This window comes from Anas acuta, chromosome 12 (assembly GCF_963932015.1).
Source record: "Anas acuta chromosome 12, bAnaAcu1.1, whole genome shotgun sequence".
Classification (NCBI taxonomy): domain Eukaryota; kingdom Metazoa; phylum Chordata; class Aves; order Anseriformes; family Anatidae; genus Anas; species Anas acuta.
This window is the reverse complement of record NC_088990.1, coordinates 870,190-889,765: the sequence shown is the minus strand read 5'-3', so window position 1 is coordinate 889,765 and position 19,576 is coordinate 870,190. Positions and strand designations below refer to the sequence as shown.

Genomic DNA, 19,576 nt, shown 5'->3' with positions numbered 1-19,576 from the left:
GTACACTTACACACAGCGTAAAAACTGCTTGCAATTGAGAAGTGAGATTCCTAAGTCTCATTTACAGAATTTAAAAAGCTCTGGACGGCAAGAAGAGAGTAACACAGAACTAAGGCAAGTGGTTGATCGACCACGGATAACCATCCACAGAGGTGGATTAGGAATTAAGTAAATGAACACTGAAATATAATGAAATGTACTACATTTAGAGATATAAACTGCATTTATTAAAACGTTACTTACACATTTTGAAGAACTGGCACACTTCCTGCCATGTGACTGTACAACAGCAGCCTTAAAATATTCTGGTGAGAAATCTGAGACGCCTGCCACTTCACGGGTAGGAATTACACGAGGCTATACTAAAAGCAAATGTCTAAAAAGAATTAGACAAATAATCGTGAAGCACTGAAGGAAGACTGACATTAGTCAATCACCAACTTGGAGATGAAAATACTGCTTAAACTGTGCTATTCTGTAAGCTGCCTGATTTTTCTAGAGCTGAAACAAATACCAGGCAGACAAAACCTGAACCAACTTAACATATGTCAATTTGGGTATGTATTTATCCAGCAAGAAACCATTCAACTCATCTGTACGCTATTGCCAGAGAGTTCTTTGGCTCACTTCACATCCTGGGTATCAAGCCTCAGGTTATAAATATCTCTAAAGGACTTAGCAACAGTCACCTACAATCCCCGAGTGCCAGAAGTTTGCTCTCCCAACGCGCGATGCGTTTGGCAGCGCAGTTTTTACTTTAATTATCTTTGTGTTTCTTTTCTGAACCGAGCACAAGCCAAACTGCGCCACTCAGCACGGTCTCTCAGTCAAAACAAACCAAGCCCAAACATGTCCGTGAGTTTCCTTCCTCAGCCACGTACAACATTTGCCTGTCCCCCCGGCGTGCCGGCCGGGGCCGGGCTGAGTGACGCTGGGTGCGAACGCCTCGTGTCACCGCCGGCCTCTGTGCCACAGAGCCAGGAGATCCAGGAGCTCACTGCCAGGGAAATCGCGCTCAGCAGCCCTGGCTAACTGCTGCCCTTTGGTTCCCTTTCCAGCACGTTGCTTTTCAGGAGCCTGCAGCTCGAAATTCTCCCTGTACAACAGTGCAGCTCCTTCACATCGCGAGCAGCTGGCAGCGAAGCATTACCGTAACGTGGACCTGAAGCCAAGGAAGCCCATCCCCAGCAAGCATGCTGCACAGTTAACAGCTCGAGATGTTTTTCTGCATTACATGCATGTCTTGGTTTAAACCCTCCCCAAACCCCTTCCTGCTGGAATTCCTTCCCCATCTACTAAAACAAAACACAGCAGAAGGGGAGGGGGGAGGAATTAAAAAATATTCTTCGAAAGAGAAATGCATGGCAAAGAGGGACCAAATGGAAATCTCATTAACAGCTTGTGAGACGGGGAGGTAACGAAGGAGCTGCAGGGAGCAGCAGCTGGAGGTGCTGCAGCCCCACGCTCCGTGCCCTGCAGCTGCTCCACGCACAGACACCACGCACTACGGGGCAGAAATTCCTTAGCGGTGCTAAGTTTTTATCTATTTTTCCCCAAAACTATCGAAAGAAAATTAGGTACGGCACATGAAATTACAGGGTTTAAGGTTTTTTGATACAGGGAAGGGTTTGAGACGGTAAAAGAACAATAGCAATCAGCAATAGGAAGATACACCTGACGGGAAAATTCAGAATTACAGCGTTGAACAATTCCTACGTTTAATTTGGCACTCGGCATGCCCACTGAGCTGCACCCACCGAAAGCTGCGTATTCCCAGCGTGGCTCCGGGATGGCTCTGGAGGATCAGGGCAGCCAGGCACACTTTGGGAATGCAGCTCGGTGAGTGACAGGCACACGGTAGGTGAGGGGCTTCTCTGTTAGTTCTTCCACTTACCCTACCCCACGGGGCTCCTGCAGCACTGGGAGGTGAGGGCTGGCCCCCAGCAGCATCAAGGGACGAGGCAGGGGCGAAGCTCCTGCCACTGGGATCCGAAACAAATTTTACACAACAGAGCGTCTGCTGCTACAGATTGTATCAGCTCCTGGTGTGGACGCAGTGCATGTTGGCAGAACCGAGCACAGCCACAATCCAAGAGACAAAAATAAGCCAAAAAGAAGTTCCCTTCTCTCCACTAACTGCCCATACATTCGTTTTTGCCATCATGGAGATGGTGACCACAAAGCATGAAAAATTCACGCAGCAAAACGAAGCACACCAAAAATGTTGGGGAATGTGTGTGATTGCAACAAGCACAGCACTCGTCCTGCATCACCTCCACACACGCCTTGAAAGATTTCACTCAAAGCCAAGAAAGCAGCACCACCTCTTCACACTTTTAGGTTTTAAGCAAGAATCCGGTCTATGCTGCCCATGTCGCAGGTACAGACACGCACAAAGCTGCGACCCGTCACCGAATTTAACAGCTTTCTGCGATGCCTGAATACTGGGCTGGTGGTTACAGACCTCGCTGCTGAGCAAACATCTTCATTTCATTCATGTGCTGCTGGACAAAATCCTTTTAAACACACAACGCCAGTTGCGTTTCATCAGCACACTTCACTGTGATGTGGCCCAGGTTTCCAGAAGGAAGAACGATCCCATGGAGGTGAGCCTGACACCTGAGCCACCAGGGCAGGGAAGCAGGGAGGCAGAGGAGGCACGCAGCCCGTGAGTGAGACACGGGACAAATGACAACCTGCGTGCCATGCACACCTGTCTGGACTCGCAGCGAAGTCGAGCAGAACGACTTACAGAAGCCTTCACCCAGCCAGGCCCCAGAGCGCTTTACAAACCTCAGGGAAATGCTCTTTGTTAGCTCCAAGGTGTGGAGATTTTCCCCTCCTCAACAACTCCTGGCCTTTCTGTAACCAGCTTATCCTCCTTCCCTAGGAAATCACAGCAATTTCATCGTGTTCCAGCTGATGTACTTCGTATTTTACAACATCCTGCATTGTATTGTTGCTCCTCACAAGCCTCCAAGCGTTTTTCCACCACCGCCTCCTGGAGAGGCGGCCACCAACAAGGAAGCTGCTGCTGAAGATGACTGGATGGGGCTAGGACAGTGCAGGTAGGAGCAAAGAACCATTTTCTTATAAAGATGTTGCCAGACAAGATGAGGAAGGCTTTTTGTAATTGGCCCTAACAGAAAATAAATTTGCTGTTCCTTTATTTTTCTGCTGTAGCAATCGTACTTCCAGGCACCATTGTTCTGTCACTGCTTTGCTCGTGAGGCTTTGTTTTGATTATCCTATCTGCATTTGGAACTGAGAGTTTATTCCCTCCTGGCCAAGATATTTTTCTCTTTATGACTGAGGGTACACGCTTGCAATTAATTCAGTCTTTTCAGTTGGGGTCAGGCTGCTAACCAACAAGGAGAAATGGAGAGCTGGGTTAATCACAGAACAGCTGATCTCAGAACAGAGCCTGAGATCTGTGGCAGCAGAAAGGAATTACTTGAGATCCTGATGCTGCCAAGACAAGAACTTTTTACATCAGGTGCCTTTAGGTACCGTGGAGCTCACCAACAGCTGAGGTGTTTGAAAATAAAAGTTTGCGATACTTGAGTGTTAAACAAGTGGCAAACAGATCCCACCAGAACCAGCACTGTTCCCGCTGAGGTTCGGGAAGGGACCAGCTGTCTTGGGACAAATCAGGCTCCCCGGACATTTAATCCACGCTGCCAGGCTCACACGGAGACTATTTTTGGAAGTGTCTCCCTCTTGTTCCAGCCCCTGGTCCGGACAGGTTGCTGAACACTTCCTGAGCAGACCTGCCAGGATGTTGTGATAAGCTCTGACCACAAAAAAATATCTCCATGGGTTGTCTTTTTTTTTTTTTTTTTAATCATTCATCTTATTCATATTAGTTGGCTTTCTTAATTAAAAATAAAAAAGGAAGAAACAACAAATGAGCAAACACCAACTCCAGAAGGTTAATAAGCCTAAGCAAGTGTGTGTCGGACTGTGGCAGCCACGGAGTAGCTCCCGCATTTGTTAGGAGAAGCTGATAGTTTTTGCAAGGTCTGCAGAGATGAATTTTATTTAACTGCACCTGAAAGCCTGAAGTTGCTCTGCTTCCCCTTAATCTTTCCGTGGGATCAGCACCGCAATCACGTATTCCACAGGGCTTTTGTCAGGTTGCTATCTTTTAAAAGGCTAGATAAAGTTTTTGGCTGCTCCTTTGGCCTTAAAAACAGCAGACTATTTTAGGCTCTTTGTGTTGTAGGATAAAAACTCTTTAAATGATAATATGATTCTTATTTCCCTGGAAAACATCTTCCTTGGTGCACTATAAATTCAAAACCTTTCCAAATAGTTTAAAGCCTGCTCTCTACCTTGCAGGAGCTGCTATTATGCTCTTCTTGCACTTGGCTTTCCTGATGAAAAAATAAATTAAAAAAAAAAAACAAACACCAACGTTGTTACAAATGGGGAAAATGCCACCACAACTGAGGTTTTTTTAACCATTTGCTGCCCATACAGATCTGAAACTAAACATTCTCCATTACATAAACATGCTGATTTTAATCTGATTTTTCATAGCCCACTGCCCTATTCCTAAACAGAAAACTTTATTCTTACACATTTCCATCAGTGAGATTTATTTGCTCATTTATACACGTACCTAAATTAAAATTAACAGGAAAATAAGAGCTTTACTAACTCTCGAGTGACACGATGTGTAACTTTACAAACATACAACATTATAAGCTTGAATCTCATTCACCTCCACAAACCTTCTTGAGATCAGCTTCAGGACCTGTCTGACCCCATGTCAGTAAGGCTATTTCACATTTTATTTGCTTTCATTTAAATGTTTTTTTTTTTTGTTTTTTTTGTTTTTTTTCCTATTTTGTTCTGGGTGAAAAATCCACAGGAGAAAAATCTCTGGCCATTCAGTGGAAAGTTAAATGAGGTTTCTGAACAACATGCCGATAATGCAGAGCATAATAACCACAATTTAGCACAACAACAGAAGTTTTGTAAGCAAAGATTGATCTTCCAGCACACGATAACATTTCCATTCTTCCTTGGTTTTCTACCCCGAATTTCACTTATTTATTTCACAATTACCTCCCTTTTGGTCTAACGCATCTCTGCCGCTTTAAGATGCGTGAGACGTAATGAAATAATAACTTTATGGCTGCGAAGGAGCAGGTAGGGCTCTGCAAACAGAACTGCTCCGCGGAGAGAAGATCCTGTTTGCCTCGCGCCTCACTTTGCAAAGTTTATGTCTGCAAACAAAAGGCAGGAGCTGCAGAACGAAGGCTGCTGCTGTGATTCTGTACAGCACCGCCTTGCCTTTTTGAGGAATAAACGTGCAAAATCAGCTAACATTTTAGGATGCCTGGCAGCTTGAGACTCAGAGGAAAGGCAAGCTGCACGTCTTTAACGCAGGGTGCAGATTCATGTGCTACACTAGGAAATATGAATGGACAGAGGCAGCTCAAGGCCGCCAATATCACCCCTGCTTCCAGAAATCCGCATCTATGGATTTTGAAATAGAGAAATCTGTGAAAAGTGTTGGTATCCACTCTGAGCTTAAATGGCTGTTGGATCTTTTTCGACTCGTCCCGCGGCCCTGGGAGTAAATCCTGCCCCTTGTCGGAACCCAGCAGGGTTGGAGACGTCCCCATCCCCTTCCCGAGCAATGCCACCCTTCTGGGCACTGGCTGGTCCATGGCATTACAGAGCAGTCGCATTACAGCTGAGTTTGGGGGAACTTCCAGATCCTAAGGAGACCTAATTTAATACCAAATTTGATGTAAATTAACATGTGCCTTCTATACTTATAACAAAGCGCGCGTTACTTCTCACCTGAAGAAACAACTTAGTGAAATAATGGACGAATATTCTTGCTATTTATAAACGTTTTAATGAAAACTAAAGGCATGCTTCCTCGTTTCCATACCTTCTCCCTTCCAGCTCCAGCAGCAAGGCCAGGTGAAGGAAGGGGCGATGTTGCTTGCGCTGTTCATCCCCCACTGCCCGTTGCCCTTCAGTGGGCAGTTTCCAGCCCCAAGTTTTTGCGGAGCTGCAGGGAGCAGCAGCCTCCCTTTTGCCAGCACAGCTCGCTCCCACCCGTGTGCCACACTTTGCTGCTCCGACAGCTGTGAATCCACGACAGCCGCAGCCGATCTCCCTGATCTCCTCGCTGTCACACTCAGCAAACCCTCCCTTCAGCCGAATTTTGAGGCCGGCTTGCTAAACTAAAAGGCTTCAACAGGGAATCACAGGAGCAGGGGGTGGGTTACGAACACAGGGCTCCTGGCAGGGGAAGGACAGCCCCGCAGTAAACCAGCAAGCACCAGGGTTGCCCGGGGTGAAGGCAGCGCTCCGTGCTCACCCACACACAGCCACCAAACACCCGGCTGCTGCGCTCTCAGCGAGCCCTGGCACAGCCACCGAGGGTGCCAAGGCACGGCACTGCCCGGTGGTGCTCACAGCACGCAGGCGAGGCAGTCCCCAGCAGGGAGGTCACCTCGTTTTGGGGACGGGAGCTGAGCTGGGAGATGTGAGCAGTGTCTCTCTGCTCACAAGACCAAAGGGCCCAACCCGCTCACTGGCATACCCCAGGTTTTGGGTTTAAAATTGTCCTTTTATTTTATGGCCAGTTATTGGAACACAGACCATTCGGTTGCAAATTTTTAAAGCCCCAGTGGTTTATGTCAGGGTTTCTGTGTGCCTGTTGTACTCTCTGAAGGGCTGCAGTCTGTAGCACAAACACCGGGAAGCTTTTTCTAACGTGCTTGTAGATTTTTTTACAGCCTGGTTTCCAGGGAAAATGAGGCTTATCCAACTGTGCGCCCGTCAGTCCTCCCTGGTAACCCGCTCACCTCCCTCCACCTGATTTGACAGAGGGGAGAAATTTCAGGCAGACCAAGCTCTTACAGGTCTGAAAACCCAAAGCTCTGTAGGTAAGACTGACCAGAGCCTTCTGGCAGTGAGCGAAAGCAGCCCAGCCCCAGCCCCGTCCCTCCTGGCTGCACAGACACAGCCTTGCCTGCTCCCCCAGCTGCCTCTGACCACGGGGGTCAGCAGGGACACCACAAACCCCACTGCAAAGGGAGTGCTGTGGGTGCAGGGTCTGGAAGTGCTACGGGAGCTGCAAGGCTCCAAGGGATGCACGGCTATGGGAAAACATCCTGCTGCTCAAGTAACACCACCCCACCAGATGGATTATTTTAGCTCGTGCTTGTGATTACCCTTTTCAAGAAGGATCCTCATTTGTTGCACTTACAATACGGCACCAAAACTCCAAAATAACTTTTATATATCCATATATATCTATATCTATCTATCTACATATATCTAAAGCAGACACACTACTCATGCTAATGGTCAGCACCTTTTGTCCCTGAACACCACAGTGGACCAAAAACTCTCATAGAGTAGTATTTTAAAAAGTGGGCTTCTAAGGAGAAAAAAAAATGTATAGTCTTCTCCTCATCCTTACCACTCATGTTTTATAAAACAGAATTTAGCTTCTTAAACGCCCTCTGAACACAGAGGATAAGCAAGACCAGCCAATGAGTTTAAACAACCACCTGTCATGAGCTGAGTAAACTCGGCAGCCTCTGTGCAGAAGCAGCTGAACTCTGTAGGCAGGGGGAAAGGCACGGAGCTGGGCTAAGGACTCAGGCAGGTGAGAAGGCATCTGCCAGCCCCTCAGAAAACTTCATCCAGCTCTTATTCCATTTGCTTCTATCCCGTGATGGCTCACTGAAGGCTCTCACCCTCATCCCTTTATGTACTTTTTGCTCCAGATTTGTCCCTTCTTCCACGGACACCTGCACACCAAGTGCTCAGCATCAATAAATCCACGCTGTGGGGCTGCTCCTGCTGCTCCCCGCTGTCTGACTGCACAAACAAAGACTGGCAACGCCGAGTAAGCTGCAACAGCGGCAGCGGGTTTATCAGCACGGCCACCCTATTTTAAAAGTAAAGACAGAGCCCCGTACCCCAGAAATCCTGACAAAACACATCTGTCTGCAAATGCGGGCCCAGAGCTTTTTGAGCTGCCAGCAACAAGGTGAAGGGCATGCGGAAAGCTGCGCACACCTCTCTGACCTCACAGCACCCAAAATGCAGAAAAAGGGGAACAGAAAATACATAGAGAGGAGAAAGAGCAGAGGGCAGTCTTCGTGAAATAACTTTTTAACTTTGAAAGCACGGATCACTGATGACAAATGTTTATCTTCTGCTCTTGAAGTACTTTATGGGTTGGAACCCTACGATGCTAATTGCCTCAGGACGTTTTTATATTAACTATTAATCTTAGAGAGTGAACATTATAAAACATTTTCCAGATATATAATAAACCAATCTACTATCACTAGAAAATTATCTTCAAATAAATCCAACGGGATAATTAAGCACACCAATTAAGCATGGCACCTCTTCACCTGAGCCATACCTCCACAGCTCACTGCTCCAGCTGAGCTCTCCAAGACCTTTTCTAAAGAGCACTCCCAAGCTGTCTGGCCTCTGGGCATCACACAAGGAGCTCCACACACAGTGATTACAGCTGTTTAACAATACCACTTCAGCTACATTCGAGTCTCCAAAATCTGTATTTTTAAGAACTTACAAATTAAAAATTTTGCATTTCCACTAACTTGCTTGTTTTCTTCTTTAATATTAATAGATTCTGCCTTAAAAGCACAATAAACAAGATCTTCCAACTGTCCTTAACTTGATGTAATTACAACGGCTTGCTCTTGACAAGAGTTTAAGAAGGTGTCAAACAAACTGGGCTGGGTAACTCAATCAAAGATCCCGTATTTAAATCCAGCACACACAAAGCCTGCAAATACCCTTAATGTTCCCGTCGGTATCCCCCCTGTTTATAAGTTACCTCCTTCTCGTGGACTTCTTGTCCTCAGAAGACAAACCTGAACACTTCAGGCTGCTACACTTTGGCAAAGACAGGAGCAGCGCTAACTGCTGCCGTGTACCTACTGCCAGCATCGGCCTTCTCTCACCCCCTCTATCCCCAAATCCTGGCAGATCCTCGTTAACGCTGCCAGGCCCACCCCGGACAGGTCCCCAGGTCCTGGGCTCTGGAGCTGCCGTACCTGGACAAGCTCCCCTGGGAAACAAGAGGGTCCTGGCAAGAGGGGACAGACGCTGGGTTGCCTTGTGCGAGAAGGGCTTGGGAAACACAGAGAGGGCAAAGGCAAACACAGAACACAGCTCTGCCGCCTCAGGGCAGCCCAGTCCTTCCTGAAATAGCAAATACTTCAAAAAACGCGCCCTGAGAGGTACGCTACAGAAGGGGAAGCCTTGGGGCTGCGGTGGTGGACAAGGCAGGATCCCACGGGGCAGCACCGCGGCCGCCCGCCAGGCACCACACACCCCTCAAGCCAAGGAAATCCGCGCTGGTGCCAAACCCGAGGGTCTGCAGGGGTGGCGAGGCTGTCGGAAATGTGAGAGCGGGGGGAAATACTCATCTGGTGTCATCAAATCCAGCTAAAGCACAGCAAACGCAGCGCGGCTCGTGCTGGCACAGGGAACCCCTTTGTGCAGGGGTTTCACCGCTAACGAGGCTGCTATCGCCGCGCCAGGGAAGTCCTTGTGGTATAGCCTAATCCGGAGATTGAATTACCTACCTGCCTCTAATTAGCACCTCCTAAAATACAGGATGAATCAAAGCAATCATAATTTAGAATGGCCTAAAGTAAACCGAGGTGTGATTTAGGCTGAATCAGTACAGCTAGAGCTGAACTGCTGAGAGCCGCTCCGATTTGATGCGAGTTCCCGTTAATTCGCTCACTTAAATCACTTCTTAAACGAACCCTAAATAAGGGCAGGTCCCTTTTCTCTCACGTGAGGCTTCCAGAAAGCTCACATGCCCTAGAGTCTCACTCTCAGCCTTACTCTGCCGATAACGACGTGCTTGCTGTGCTGCCACTGCGCGTGTTTGCACATACAGGTAAATCCCAACCCAGCTGCTTCAGTTGTGTATTTTTTTTGCCGCTCCTCACACTTTGTATGCTGGCAACAAATAGCAGGATATATAATATACTTCAGCACTGTGCTACTTAAAGCAAGTATACAGAGCTTGCTTTCCAGGTGCTCTGGAGTTAGCAGCTCCTTCTAGTTAAAGCTATTTTCACCGTACTGCTTACCTTGAAGTTACACCGATGCAGTATTTTTAGATTAAAAACTACGAAGTGTTTTATGCCTAACTCGATTCCTCATCAACCAACCAGAAATGCTAGATTCAGAAGGGTGTCTGGACTACTAGGGGCAACTTCAGTTCCTGTCGCCTCTTACAAGCACCTTCAGCATCACACCACTGCGGACAGAGGACCCTCCTTAGACCTGACATAACACACAGGGGGCTTCCCGGTGCTGCCTTTGGGGTTCTGCCAGCTCGATGCATACAAACCCAACAGAAGGGGCTCACCTCTCATAAAGCTTTCCCCGTGGAGAGCTGTGTCTTTTTGTCACCCTACAGCAGAGATCGATGCGGCTGCTGCGTTAATGCTGCCCACCAGCAGCCGCATACCTGCTTCCCAGCGGGCTGTCCGCAGGTCCCAGCACCCTAAATACCAAAGCATCAGGTAGGGAAACTGAGGTAACAAAGGACATGTGTTGGAGCACGCACCCAGCAGAGGTGCAAATACACTTCAGCTTTCCTGACACACAACTCGGTGTTTTGCTACACCAGTCTGTCCTGACAAGCGTTTCCCTGGATCATGAGGTAAGATGAAAAAAAAATCTTATTTTCCATAGCTAAGAGGGCTTTAATCAAAGTAATTATTGGAACTGATCTGATTAGGAAGTAATGTATTTAGAAAAAGTTAAGGCTGCCAACTGGGAAACTACTACCCAGCCTCTGATTGCTTTAGATGTGGATGATTTCATAGTTAATTCTTCAAGTGTTATTGCATGTGTCTTCATCTATGAATGTAAAATATTTTTCTAAAATAATAAATAATCGCTATCCAGGCAACTCACCATGTAAACAGCACGCTAGGCTGGCGCACTGACAAGGAGCTGTGTGCGAAGTTCTCCTCCGAGCAGTCAGAGGCGATGCACTGCACTGCAACTGACACCGCACTTGAGCAACTTAACCTGTGGTTAAAGCACTCCGTAGGGCTGACACTGTCAAAACCTATGTGAATTACACGGCTACTCCTTCTCAACCAGCTTGTAAAGAGCTTACTGCTCCTCTGCAGGATCAGAGCAGCATGATTCAAACACTCTGCCCCCTAAAAACTGTAAGTCATTATGAATTTGATTAATCAGCTCTGTGCTTATGGTGCACGTTTGCTTTTTCTGAAGACCTAACTGGGATGGATAAACATCAGATGAGCTCTTCACATACAATAGATGGAAACAATCTTCCGCTAAAACTTTACAAGAGATTGGTGCCAACACTGGAGCAGTAATGCCAGCTGCCAGCAAAAGGAAAGAATTTTGTTCAGACTTGGTCCTTTACTTCCTGGGCTAATAAGAGTAAGAAGCATCACATCTGAGCTGATCAGAGCAATGAATCAGAAGGGAAAGGAGGATTGCTGAGAGGAAGGCTCCTGAGAAAGGGGGAATAAGGATGGAGTCAGGGGGAGAATTTGGGGGGCAGCCTGTGGCTGGGGGTACTCCGGAGCTGATGCTAGCAAGGTCCAAAAGCTGTGGTCCCTAGGAATTGGCTCCCCTAGGGAGACCAGGCTGAAAACCCACGGATGGGTAAGAGCTTGTACTGGCTTTGAGTAGGGAAGAGCCGTGACCCCAGGTATTGGAAAAGGCAGCTTCAGAGTTAAACAGCTACGCTGAGTCCAACTCTTCAGTTGCAAATTTGAATCCATCCTGAAGACGTTCTGGAACTTCCAGTTACCCCTTCTAAAGGACAAGAAGTCTCGAGCTTCTGTCAGAGAATACAGATGTCTAGAAACGCACATTAATTTTAAATTTCTGCCAAATTCCAATCCTACTCGATGCATGCTGTTTTGCCTTCTCTTGAGAGCTCTTGCCAAAATAGTTTGACTTCCAGTATTAGCTCCTAACAAAAATGTGCAGGAACTCCAAGCTCTTACTCCACTTACACCTATGAAAAAGTTTCTTCCACGGGAATGAGATATTTGCACAGAAAACTGTCAGAAGAGGAAAAAGTGATTGTTAGGCTTCTGGAAACAGTATTTTTGTTGGTGTCAACCTCACTAGCATTGCAAGTGATCAAAGACAACAAATGCCAATAGAGAATGGAAAAACTCCGTAAGATGGAGGCTAACTTTCCTTTTGGATTGGGTAGGAGTTTTAATCACTCGATGCTACTCAGCCTGCAGCAGTGTCATGTCAGTCTGCCGGGGAATCAACGCCGGGGAAGGAAGCTACCAACACTCGCGGTGGAAGTCTGGAGATGGAAAATTACCTTTAAATTATGAAAATGCATGTGCAGCTCCAGCATATGTGGAATGTTTACATCGCTAGAAGAAAATGATCTAACTCTGCCGTTAAATCTGCGGGACAGAATGACAGCAGAATTTCTTCTTTAACGAAGGAACTTTCTCAGATGAAACAGGAATGTCAGCTTCAGTGCATACTCCACTGACTGGAACAGGATCAAGTCTTAACTAAGTTCCACACAATGTTTTCAGGGGAAAAGTGGAGAATGTTTTATGGAATTCAAGCCTGGATTTGGCTTGCATCCTAGAACATATATCTTGTTATGAAAACTGCTGAAACACTTTTAAGTGGGCAAGCCGCAAGTGTCCTTGGAGCTCTCCACTCCACGGGAAGTCACACAGGAGAAACTGAGGCAGAAAGGCTCCGGTTTGGGGGGGTGTGGGGGGGGGACGGAGGGAGGGGAAATCATCTTGGAAGCGTTTCTGTTACACAGAACTGTTCACTTGTGCCTACAGCGCGAAGTAGTTACAACTTGTTTTCTGTTGTTGTCACCGATCCAACGCGTTACTCCGGCTAAATCATAATCTCTTCCTGCCTCGGTTCATCCGCGTGTAAACCTGATTCACTAACTCTTACCTTAATGTGTCATGGGGCTTAATTAATAACACTTAGGTCTTTTAAGCCCTCTACAAACATTAACTACTTCTCGCAACAACTCTCCGAGGTATTATTAGCCCCGTTTCACCCAGGGACGAGCGGCAGCAGAGCCTGCGACTCGCCCGAGGCAGCGGCGCGGCGGCCCCACGCCGAGCCCACCGGGCGGCACCGGCGGCCGCTCAGCGCCACAGCCCGGCCGGGGGCGGCTCCCCCCGCCCCGGGGCCGCTCCTCCGAGCGCTCGGGAGGGCCGGGAGCGAGGCCGCCAGCAAACAACGGGCCGGGAGCGAGCGCCACGACAACGGCGGCGCCGGGGCAGCCCCGGGACGGCACCCGCCGGGGCGGGCACCCCGCAGGCCGAGGCCTGGAACGGGCGGGGGGCGCGGCGAGGGGCTGACAGCCGCCCCCACACCGGGGCCGGGCCGGGGCCGGCGGAGCCCCGGGGCCGCCGGGCAGCGACGGGCGGAGGGGAGCGGAGCCGAGGGGGCGCTGGGGGGGGAGCTCGGAACGGGGCCGTGAGGGGCGTGAGGGGGGCGTGAGGGGCGCGGGGGGCTCCCCCCCGGTGGCCGCTCCCCCCCCCCCCACCCCCGGTGTCCGCACCGCCGCCGCCCCTTCTCCTTCTCCTTTTTCCCGCCCCCCTCCCCAAATTCTCCGTGTCCCCCGTGGGACCCCGCGCTGCCCGCAGCCGCCGCCTCGCTTACCTGCGGGCGCGGGGTGCCGGGGAGGCGGGCCCCCGCTGGCCGGGCCCCCGGCGGCCGGAGGTGGCCGTGCCGGGCCGAGGCCGCGGCGTCGCGGAGCCGGGCCGGGCCGTGCGGGTGCCGCTGTGTTTACACCGCCACAGCCGCCGCCGCCGCCACAGCCACAGCCGCCGCCGCCGGGGCTCGGCGCTCCGCGGGCGCTCAGCAGCCAGTCGCCATTTCCCGCCTACCGACCTGCTGCACCGCACCGAGGGACCCGGATGGCAGCGGGGCCGCCGCGCACGCGCAGCCACGGCCGGGGGAGGAGGAGGAGGAGGGGGCCGCCGGGGGCCGGCAGCGCCGGGCAGGCCGGGAAGGAGGGGAGCGGGCGGTGGGGACGGGGATGGGGACGGGACCGGCTCGGCTCGGCTCGGCTGGGCTGGGCTGGGCTCGGTGCCTGCCCCCGCTGCTGAGGACCGGGGGTGCCTCAAGGAGCGGCTCTGGGCCGGGCCGGGCCCTGAGGTGAGGCGGGGGGGGGCTGTGAGGGGAGAGGGGGGGGGGCTGTGAGGGGGCTGTGAGGGAAGGGGGAGCCGTGAGGGGAGCGGCCCCGCCCGCCGCCACCGCCGCTCCCTGAGGCGCGGGGCTGAGGGGAGCGGCCCCGGCTCGGCCCGGCCGGGCTCGGCTCGGTTCCCCACCCCCTCCCCTCTGTCTCCGGGGTGCGGAGGTGGCCGCCTTGCTCCCCCCCCCGGAGCCTGCCCCGCAGCGGGAGAGCGGCCCGGGGGGGGGGGGGCCCTGCCGCCCCCTGCTCTCCCCTCCCCTCAGGCCCGGCCGTGCTGTGCGCTGCCGCCTGCCAGGGCTGAGGTGCTGCTCTCAGGCACCTCCCGAGCCAAACGTGGAGCTCGATTTACGCTTTTTTTCGCTGTTTTCCACTTCTGGGCAGCCTCTCGTGAGGCGCTGGGGGGTCCCTGTGGGCAGCAGGGAGGTGGCGGGGCTGGGTTGGCCATTTACGACCTTCTCAATTCGTCTGTCCGAGTTTTCTTTCTGTCGGAGGTGGCTTTTAGCCGCCCAGCCTCGTAAACAGAACTCTTCGGTTCTCAGTAACGTGCTTGGTGACCTTAGGACGGCTTCTGGAGCTGGTGCTGGAAGCAGCACGCTTCCACAAAAGCAGCTTTTGTGGCACTCTGGCAGAGCAGCAGGCAGAAACCCGCAGGTACCGTGCGCTTTCTTTTTCTAATACCTGTTGACTCCCATTCTAGCTTTTAAACCCCCATCACATTATAAAAGTCCCAGCTCTCTAGTCGCTTATATTATTTATTGGCTTGTTAAACTGAACCGCATCTGCTGCTGTGAAGCCAAAATTTGTTTTAAAATTTTATCACAGGACTCATTCTTTAGCAGAAGACACTATAAAAATAATTTTACCTTTAGTTTCTGAAGAAAAAAGGTCATAAAAAAAGCAGCGGGAACGGTGTAGTACTTATTCGGAACAGGCCTTATTCCTTTAGAGCATTCAGGTATCTCTAAACACAATCATTAAGCATCGTACTTGAATTTTTTTTGTACGATCAGCTGCGGAAAAAGGTTAGCTTGGACATGTTAAAACTTAATTAAACTGTTTGTCAGTCCATTAAGAGGAACTAGTACAGCAAGATAACTTTGTGATGTCTCATCGCATGAGCCCAAAAGGACATCAGTGATACTTAGAAAGTGGGAGTTTTGAAAAATGGTAGGTGGAAATACTTTTTCAAGCGATGTAATTAAAGTGGAACTAGCTGCCAGAGGAAATCGTTTGGCAGGATTCGACGCAAGCAGATATCTGTACAAATACCAAAACCATCTAGTGCATTTATAACAAAAGCCAAAAAAAACAACATTTAGAAGAGCTACTAAAGAATGTGACTCAGGGTTCAAACTAATCTTTACAGGAATGAGAGGGGTACTTTTCTGTACTAAGGAATATTTAAATATGTCTTCCGCAGTGCTCTTGTGCCATCCTCAGATTATCAGGGAGGGGGAATTGGAGGGTATTGGAGTTGGAGGGCTTGGTCCCGTGTCAGGTGGGAACACAAGAAGTCATGTTGTTAATTGGCATTGCTGCGAAGGCAAAAGTTCAAAGGTCCTCCTGCTGAAACTTGTTCCCCATGTTAATAACGCATAACATGCAAGGAGTATTAGCCCTGCCTGTGTGTAAAATGGGCAAACACTAAATTGGAAAACACTAAAGAGTGCTGTGTCTGCGTGTATACACGTGGAGCGTTACAGGCTTGGAACGTGTGCTTGCTTCAGAGAAGGCTCGTGTATTGGCAACGGCAGGTTTTTCCCTTGACAGTAGATTTCAAGGACTGTCAGACTGAGATATTCTAGGTGCATGTTTTCTTCACTTTACAGAGAAACTGAAGGGAAAAAAATGCATAGTTGCCAGCAGCGTTGCACATTCTTGAAATGTTGTACTCTGTGAATGCTCATCTGAAAGGCCGTTCTTCATATTTTATGATTTCCTCCCAAATTCACCTTCCCGCATCCCCAAAGTCTCACTGATCTGTTCGCTTTTTGTTTACACACTCATCATGCTCGTTGAAAATGACTTGCTTTGGAGTGACTTTCCTATTCCTTACAGAGACTCAGCATGGGTGAGTCCACCCGTTTCTCCTGGGAAGCCGTTTCGTATGTCTGCATTTAGGGGTTGTATTTTGTTACAGGTTTGAATGTAACTTCCAGCAATTGCATCCAGCACTTCTCAGCAAGACTCCAAAGTCGTATGCTGCTGGAGTTCTTCTTCCGTGCGTCAGGACCCACACACAAGGATCAGGTCACGCCTGGAATTCCGTTTCATAAGCTGAAGACGGTGCATTCCTAAATCTTGCCTGAGGGGCTTTGTATTTTTCTGGGGAAAAGGGTTTTATTCCCTGGGTAGTGTGGGGGTCCTTTAAGTTCTTCATCTTCCTTCATGTGTAGGTACCAGTTGCTACTCTGAGCACAGTTGTTGAGTGTAGTTTATTCTGCCAAAGTGAAAATAACTCTGATGTGACTATGAGAGATAGTTGTGTAAACAAAACGATTCTTGTTTGGGTTTAAATTTTTAAAATCACCTATTTCCAGTATTTGTTATTTCTCTCCCTTATCTGAAGGGAAGAAATGTTGTTTAATAGGGAAACAGAACCGTGCGCTTGACTTAAATGAGAAGCAGCTACCAGGCTCTGCTTGCTCCTTTGTGCCTAGACGTCTGTGATCCAATCTGGCTGTCCAGGAGCAGCCCCAGACGCGGTGTTCTGACTGCTTACACTGCAGCTGACAGGAATCAGGATTCATATGGTACTCTGCGCCTGTTCAGAAACAAAGGCAAGCACAAATTTAAACCAACTTAAACGCATGTTTGATCTAGCACAGAATGTCTTTGAAGTGTCTACAGTCAAGAAACAGTCCTGTGGGGATGCAAATACACATCTGCAAGTGGTCAAGCCCAATTTGGGGAAGTTAAACTGTGGTGTCCATACTAGCAACCCCATCCTTGCTACATGGGAAGACATTGATATAGGTTGAGGGATTAAGAGCACGCTGGTTTCTCAGCAGGAAGTTCTTGCATCATTATCATAACCCTGTTTCTCTCTGTCTTGAAAATTCCAGTGTAGTCTACTAAATAGGTATATATGTCCCCACTTCCTTTTCTTCTATTTTCTTTAAGAAACACGGTATCCTCGGTGCTGGAGTCTTTAAAAAGCTCTACCTATTGCACCTCTGTGTGCCTCTGGCCCAACGCCCCCCAGCAGGGCCACCCCCAGCTGGTGCCCAGCCCATGTCCAAGCGGCTGCTGGAGCTCTCCAGGAGGGCCCCCAGCACCACTCAGCACGGCCTGTGCCAGGGCTGTGGCCCCGCAGGCACAGAACTGCTTCTGGGACCCAGGGGGAGCCTCCAGGGCTCCAGTTTTTGCCCGGGGCCCCTTGTTCTGGCCCTGGGCAGCACTGACAAGAGCCTGACCTCACCACATCCCCCCCGGGGTATTTATGAACATTCATAAGATCCCCGTGAGCTTTCTGTAGGTTGTTTTTTTTTTTTTTTTTTTTTTTTGATCCAGCTTTTTTCCAATATCCAAACAAACTTGTGGTACTTGACGTTTACATAAAGCAAGCCTACGATAGGAAGACACTCCACTGCACATGTGCCTTTGTCGTGGGAGAATGTAAGAACGCTTTGACAGGTGTTAATCACTTCTGTTAATTCACTGTTTGGAGGAAACACAAAGCTGATAATTCACACCAGGTTTTGAGCAAGTTTAATAATAGACTGCTGGCACTGTGTTACTGTTGCTGCTACCTGAAGAACAGGGCTTTAGGGAAACTTAATGTCATGAATTCAAGTAAAATTTGATCTTTTCCTGTGCCGTGGAAGTTGAAGCAATCACTGTTCTGTGGTGTGTTTGGCTGCATGCGAGCAGGGAAATGCTTCAGTTGCTCTACTACAGGTGGGAAGCAGTGAGCTTGTGGCGGTGAATTCTCCACGTCCAAGTCCACACGCACACACGTTTGTTCAGTCTGAAGGGAGCAGGACGTGGTTGTGTGTGCAGAGAAGTCGGGAGAGTGCCACGCTGCCCAAGCTGTGCCATGAACTGAAGGTAAGGACCCGGCTCCTCTTCCTCCTCCACTCGTGGCTTGGCCTCGAGCGGGTCAAACAATGCAGTGCAGGGGAGGGGCGGGGATTTCACGCAGCCTCTTATCAAACTGGTGGTTTCTGCAGAGGGTCTGTGGCAGGTATTAATGTTCCGCTGAAGCAGAAGTGCATGACAGCCTCAGGTCCAGTCACCCTGGTGTATTTCCCAGGCAAATCATGCTGTGAATCACTGAGAGCGTGTAATTTTGCACTGCAAAGTGCTTACAAGAAGTCTTTTGCTCTGCAGGCTTTGTCTTTCACTGCTTATGATTTTGTCTATATGAAAATGTAAAATAATATTTAATAAAATGCATATATCACTAGTTATTTGGTGTCTGTTTTCATCTTGTCATTTGTCACTTTAGTCTTTAAGAAATGTAAGCAGAATCCTCTCTGCAGCTGTTAAATTTCTCAAAAAAAAATGGTTATTTTTCATCTATTTAATACAGAGCTAATTTTTCCCTTTTGGTGAGATACTACCCAGCAGCTTGGTTCTCCTAATTTTAAACTAAATTAGGTTCAGCAGTGAGTCTTGGCTCTTGTGGGATCTGTGTAACTTTGAGAAAGCTTTGGGAAAATCTGTCTACTGAAAACCTACAAAATTGGATAGTGGGACGAACTAGAACAAATTATTTCTTCAACTGTTTGGTGTAGGTGCTTGGACTTCTAATACACAGCATTGAAACCATCCTTCACTCTAGGTAGCAGAGTCTTCAGCTTGCTGTTAATTGTTTTCCATCTGTTCGTTACAGAGGTACCTGGAATTCATGTGGTTGCTGCTGTGCTGAGGCTTTTCCCACTAAGCAGGATAAGCATCCCTCTAATTTGAAGACTGAATTAAATCATCTTGAGAGGAAAATTCAGTCTCCTCTCCAACCCTTTTTTGTGGGGGGGAGAGGAAAATGGAAGTAAGGAGGAGGGGAGGGAAGAAAATAGTGGCAGGGAGAGCACTGACTGAACTTGGGTTGTTTTTTCCCCCGTTCTTAATGTGCTAAACTTCTACCAGCTTCAAATTGCATTTATGTCTCAGAGGTATAAGAGAGTACTCATATTTTAAGCTGAAACAAAGATTTTTTTTTTCTCTGATTTTTAACAATGTAATTGATTTGAGCGTCTGTAATGGAGTAGCAGTTGCATAAGCTTTGAAAGTTCATATCCCATTTGTATGCTAATGTCTCCTCAAGTCAGATTTCTCTTCAGGGCTGGGCATAAAAACAAAGTACTGCAATCACTTGCTGATCAAAAATGA

The 19,576-nt window shown here is 48.9% G+C and overlaps 1 protein-coding gene and 1 long non-coding RNA gene across 4 annotated transcripts in view; one reads left to right on the top strand and one right to left on the bottom strand.

The window, feature by feature from the left end:
• The window catches only part of CTDSPL2 (CTD small phosphatase like 2), a 38,784-nt gene extending 24,796 nt beyond the window's left edge, over positions 1-13,988 (bottom strand). The window contains exon 1 of the mRNA XM_068696167.1: positions 13,708-13,988. The gene's annotated coding sequence lies outside the window, so the exon portion shown is untranslated. The remainder of the gene's footprint in view (positions 1-13,707) is intronic.
• Positions 13,989-14,216: 228 nt separating this feature from the next.
• LOC137863195 (uncharacterized) lies at positions 14,217-18,650 on the top strand. 3 transcript variants are annotated; one of them, XR_011100731.1, is made up of 2 exons: positions 14,217-14,893; positions 16,383-18,650. It is a non-coding gene; the product is annotated as an uncharacterized lncRNA (long non-coding RNA). The 3 variants fall into 3 exon arrangements; XR_011100732.1 differs by having other exon boundaries at positions 15,307-18,650; XR_011100733.1 differs by having other exon boundaries at positions 14,217-15,409.
• The last annotated feature ends 926 nt before the right edge of the window (positions 18,651-19,576 follow it).